Source organism: Tachypleus tridentatus, chromosome 10 (assembly GCF_004210375.1).
Source record: "Tachypleus tridentatus isolate NWPU-2018 chromosome 10, ASM421037v1, whole genome shotgun sequence".
In the NCBI taxonomy this organism is placed as follows: Eukaryota; Metazoa; Arthropoda; class Merostomata; order Xiphosura; family Limulidae; genus Tachypleus; species Tachypleus tridentatus.
This window is the reverse complement of record NC_134834.1, coordinates 85,608,514-85,614,513: the sequence shown is the minus strand read 5'-3', so window position 1 is coordinate 85,614,513 and position 6,000 is coordinate 85,608,514. Positions and strand designations below refer to the sequence as shown.

General features: G+C 33.9%; 1 protein-coding gene across 2 annotated transcripts in view; it reads left to right on the top strand.

Moving 5' to 3' along the window:
* The first annotated feature begins 1,281 nt into the window (after nucleotides 1–1,281).
* Nucleotides 1,282–6,000, top strand: part of LOC143229781 (homeobox protein OTX2-like) — a 91,611-nt gene continuing 86,892 nt past the window's right edge. The window contains exon 1 of one of the 2 annotated variants that reach the window (XM_076462553.1): nucleotides 1,282–1,406. The gene's annotated coding sequence lies outside the window, so the exon portion shown is untranslated. The remainder of the gene's footprint in view (nucleotides 1,407–6,000) is intronic. The other variant, XM_076462549.1, reaches the window with a different exon arrangement.

Sequence of the window (6,000 nt, the reverse complement as noted above, 5' to 3'; positions counted from 1 at the left end):
TCGTCTGACTATTTATTTATCTATATATTATACGAGCTAAGATGGAACGATTATCGGAGTGTTAAAAAATTCTTTTATATATAACTAGCTGTCAAACGATAAATGAGAACTGAATTAAACAGTATACAACAAACACACTTATGTGTGTGTTACTTCACACACATAAAAACAACATCAACCTATGTGATCTCACTATCGTGAAACAGTCCGTTCGGAGCCTTGTTAAATAGCAGCTATCTTTTACGTTGAATAAATAGATTGTGTTATCAATTGCCAGGTTAATAAACGAACAACAAATAAAACTAAAACGCAACAAACAATGGTGAATATATCAGTTTTGCTAAGCACATCCTCTGGATTGTAGTGGACCCTAACAGAACCATCAGTTACTTGATTCTTTTTGTAAGCCGGTTACACCTGATGACAGACATCCATCGAGGGGTGAACCCAGGAAAACGACCGTAGAATGTCTGTCTACATCCCTCGCGGGTTCAAAGACAGTCGAAACCGCGACGATGACCTTATAAGCCAAAGCATTCCTATGAATTTACGGTGCAAAGTGGATTTTTTTTATTATATATATACACTTGATATCTTGGCAAACATGACAGTGCTTCGTGACTTAAATAGTCGAGTGACTACACGAGGTTGTTAGCCGAGATTTTTCTAAATAGCGTTTATGCATTAAATGTAGAAATTCGCAAAAGAAACTGATAAAAGTATTTTTAAAAAGGGGGAATATACCCATCAGTTACTTTTAATAATATTATTATCACTTTGGCTCGTGAAATTAATACCAAAGTGAAACAAAAAATCTTACTTACTTTAGCCATACTTTTACAGACCCGTAATGTCGAACGTCCACTACAACACAAGAGGCTCGAGCCCACGCTGTGGGTGGGGAAGTCAGGGCTATGATTGGCTGACAACTGATAGAGTAGGCGCGCTCCTCCACTATCAAATGACTATTATGTGACCACGGGAGTCTAGTGTTCCCAACTATAGTAAATGATCAATAACTTCACTATTAACAACAGTTAAGTTAGAGTTAAACAACTCAGAGACATCCCAGTAGACCTAGTATTTAGACAGAACACAATATACTAATTTATTTTTTTCAGGCTAGGAGATTTTATCACGCCAGAGTCATTCTTTCAACACAGCTTGTTGTACCAAATGGGAAAGCCCTTCAGTACATTGATAAACGTTCAATTGGAAATCAGCTAGTTATTTCAAAATATAAGCTTGAAGTTTCAGCCTTTTCCTTAAACTTTCGGCCCTCAATAAGAGCAGCACATCCAATACACACCGAGAACCTGACTTAGCGATCCTTCTTCCTCAAAAAGACTGTGACTAGTGTTGGCTGCGAATCAGTCCTCATCGACGGACTAGCTCTTCTGATCCAGGTAAGCCGCTTAGCGCCCAAATCCTCAGCTTCTTTAAATTGCTTCAAATTACGACAGCAGCTCATAAATTAACTACTACGAATATCAATCACTAGGTTTAAGAGTTTACACTGCTGTACTTAATTTCGTACATAGAGCTTGATACGATACGTCTTAAGATTCTTAGGTGCTTTAATAGTATTATTTTAAACTATTGCTCTTTCTATCTGTAAATTTGTTTGTGTATTTGTTTATTTATTTCTCATTACAGTATCTTTATGTGCAAATTTTTTCTACTTCAACATCTGTGTTAATATTTAAACGTAAAATTATAATTTACCTTTGAATTTTGCTTTTTCTAAAGCTCGCATTAAGCCTAATTTTCTGTAGTTTTTCGTGTGTTTCTCAAATGATTTCTTTAGGTAAATTGAGAAATTATTTGACACTGAAAAAATAATATTAAATATGAAACTAAACTTAAAAATACTAATGTTTTTTTGTCATTGGAGATACGAATGAAATAGAAACTAAGGTCTTAATAGAAGCATCATATATACAACTTACACTGTTTTCCAACCTTCGTTAGTGCAGCTCAGTCAACAAATATCGTTACAGAGCGAAAAACACAACTAATTACGTATCGATTCTGAGTGACTGAGTTCACATGCGAATATAATATGTTTTTTATCATTATCATATTAGCACTATGAATAATGATTATTTGTTTAAAACAAATATATCCTGTTTCGTTTAACTTTTTGAAGTTATTTTACGTTTGCGGAACATATAGTTTATAATTTTATGAACTAGAAAGGCCCTAATTTTTTTTACTTTTTATTGTAACTTTACATTGCTTAGTTTCTACTTAAAAACAGTTATTTCGGCTTGTGTTTTTGTTCAATACGTTGTTTAAGTATTGTCTTAAAAATATGATCTATTCCTTGGAAGGAAATGGTTTCCGTTCCTGATTTATATGTCATTTTCTATTAGCTTTTGATCCTTTGAGATTTTCAAATATCAACTAACGACCAGCACCAGAAAACGAATGAAATTAAAACTACCTTAAACTCTAAATATTTTGAGATTTTACGACTGGCTCATATTTGTATAAAGTTCAGTGGCCTAATTTTGTTTGTTTGTTGGTAATTACGCACAAAGCTACACGATGTGCTATCTGTGCTTTGTTCACCACTGGTATCAAAACATGGATTTTAGCGTCGTAAGTCTGCAAACATGCCGCTGTGTCACTGTACGAGGGCATTGCCTCTTTACTTCTAGAAAATATAACTCTCTCACTAATCGATATGTTGCAATGTTTGTTTTCTAGAGATTTATATATATATATAAATTTATATACACACTCAAAAGTCATTGTGCGAATAACAGAGTTACTTGAAAAATCTATTCAGCAATGTCAGGTTGATGAATTCTTAAGACAAATTTATGTCTTAAATAGAATGAAATAGAACGAAATTCCATAAGAAATATTATGCTGATGAGTTCTTGACATTTTTATGCTGTTATTTTAAGTCTTTCTCAGTTTCGTATACCATTACAACAGTGATGAAACTTTGCAAGATTAATTACGCGTCTTTCATTAGGAACAACGAACGAGTTAAAAATGCTTCAGGCTTCTGTATTAAGAAATTGCAATTCTTCTCGAAGACACGAACCAACCTGTGTGTACATATATATATTGCTAACCCTTATCGCCTAAGTGATTTGTCGAAACGAGGTGCGTTGACTTTCCCGAGGAATAATTATATTCAAACTTTTCAATTTGGGGAGTGTATTTTATCGAATACGATTAGTTTTACCAATTGTTTAATTTCAACTACGTTTCTAATACGTTAATTGTAGAAAGGATGTCATTAATAATCTTGCAGAATATACCGTATGAGCCTCAGGCCTAAGTATCTCAGCACCTGTAGTTTTTACGTGACTATTTCCCAAAACAAACAAGAATGGTAAGCCAGAAACTGAGTTATAAATAAGTTAGGCTTTTTCATCGCAGTGTTAAAAGCACTCGCACATGCACACAATTCCGTGAAACACAACAGCACATTCGTTTACTTCGGAAAGGTAATATATCTTACAGTTCCCTTCAAGGTAATATATCTTACAGTTTCCTTCACATGGATACACATATTTTACATTTCACTTCACACAGATAGATAGTCCCAGTCTGTAACGAAGTGCTTAACCGGTTTCATGAAGTGAGGGTCGTTCTCCAGGTATGAACTTTAATTGTTGGTCTCTTTCGCTCACGTTCATAAATACCCGTTGTATATCAATTATCTATACAATTTTAATTTCATGAAAAGGGTTGGGCTTCGTTAAAACTGAGATTAGTGAAAATCTGAAACCAAAAGTTTTGAATACTGTAGAAGTAACTATCCGGTTGTTAGTTTAAAATAAAATTAACTATTATAGGAGTTAAGTAATAGCCATAATTAGTGATGTCGAGAAACCCACTTGTTGAGAAATTTATATGCAAAAACGGCTCGTTTGGGTTGAGAAAATATTTTACGTGGAAGAGCGAACAACGTTTCGACCTTCTTCGGTCATCGTCAGGTTCGCTCTTCTACGTAAAATATTTTCTCAACCCAAACGAGCCGTTTTTGCATATAAATAGCCATAATTAACGTACGGAGATATTGAACCTAATTTGTCTAAGTTTGATTTAGGCCTAGCCGTAAGGGGCAGTCTCTGAATTTCCAAAATATATAAACATATTTTTTATTTGGACGTCTAAACAGAGTTGATCATCCATTTCAATAAAAAAAAGGTTTCTAATTATGCATATATTACCTTCATGAAACATGACGTTTTACTTCAGTACGGAACGTTCCACAAAACTTAATTTTTTGATAATTCACGAGTGTATTTGCCTAATTTGAGAAACAGCCAGTGTCAAATGCAGCTTTTTCAAGGTTATATTATTGATATAATAAATATGAATGTATATATGCGTGACTGATCTCCATATTTTTTGAAGATTGTGTAAAGATGTTAAAACATTGTGTCGAATATTTTCTTCTATACATGGTGGGAATTCAGGGTGATATATATATTTCAGGGGCGGTCAGAAAGTGTGTCTGAACGTTGAAATACATATACGTATATGCGTATTCTTTTTGTTTTTCAGAAATGTATCGTTTTAAAGTGTTAAACTAAAGCTTATGACGTGGGATTTTTTTTTTCCTTTTCGGTAATAACACATAAAAATGAGGTTTTACTATTTTAATATTGTTATGATGTGCTTGTAAGCTTCACGTCTCCCAGTATACATAATTCTTTACCTAGAGTATAATTCTAAACGTTATTTTTTGGTGCCTTCAGAGATATTTCGTCACTGCTAGAAAGCAGGGAGCGTCATAAACTTGAACGTCTCTTGTTTTAGATAACGTCAGCGGTACTCTTACCCTATCAGCCTTCTGTTTCTCACGTGCTTACTTCTGTAATTCTAAACTCGGGAAACACTTAGAACCTAGGTCTGTTGGGAGAGATCAACACAATAGAATCAGGGCCGAGTGCCAGACAAGAGAGTTAGTTATTTTGTGTCACTGCTGTGACGACTAAGCAATGAACATAACCCGAGCTCGATGCCTCGAGGACGTTTCACTAGGATGCCGGCCTCGCCCTGGAGGCATCCACGTGATTCTTCCTTCGGTTACACTGTAACAGACGCTCGTGGTTGACACGTCTAGTTTAGTGTCTCCCATCCTTTGAAAAGTTATAAAGAATATGAGACAAAATATTTACTAGATTACATGATTTACTACCCAAATAAATAAATGGCTAGTCTATTTTTTAATATTTTAAACTTTTTATCTTGAAAATGCTAGTGAAACATTTCTAAACAATCTTTATTTTTATAATTTCTACACATATCGGTTTTCGTTACTTATTATCTCAAAATATGATAAAAATAACGAATTTTAATTTTACATGAAAAAAATAGCATAAAAATACTGTCAATAAGTTTATTATACTCAGCCTGAAAATCAAACGTTGTTACTCCAGATGAATTCACTCTGCCTCCATACGTGATTCCTGATTTGAGACGACGCTTTGTGCAGTCTTATATTTACCACAGAAAAGTTGATGAATGCTCGCTTACATATGTCAGAGCCACAGGAAGGTTTTCTGAACAGAAAATATATGCGCTAAGTTTCCTTGTTTTTTTTTCTCTCTCTCCCAGTCCTGACAGATGTTGATTCTACGATTTAGACAATGCTAAAAATGATGAAGTAATGTATTTACGTCACCAGTTATGAAGTTCATGAATTCATCGCTGCTTTTGCTACTTTTAACCGAACCATTTTTACATAACTTGGTTACACTTATTTTGGGTAAAGTACTTTGTGAATGTGTTTTACCAAAACTTGGTTCAAGTAATTTTCTGGTGCGTCTACCGGATAAGGTGAGCTATAAAATGTAACGACTAAACGTTTATCAAATCACGTAAAACAACGATAATTCAGTTTTATTAAACTGTATATCTTTTAATAGAATAAAAGCTGTTTATATTTTTATATCCATAATTTTTTTTGCAACTTCTTGTTGTTGTTTTTAACTGTTTTTCTTTTCAGTTTCTTGTGTCACACAAGAT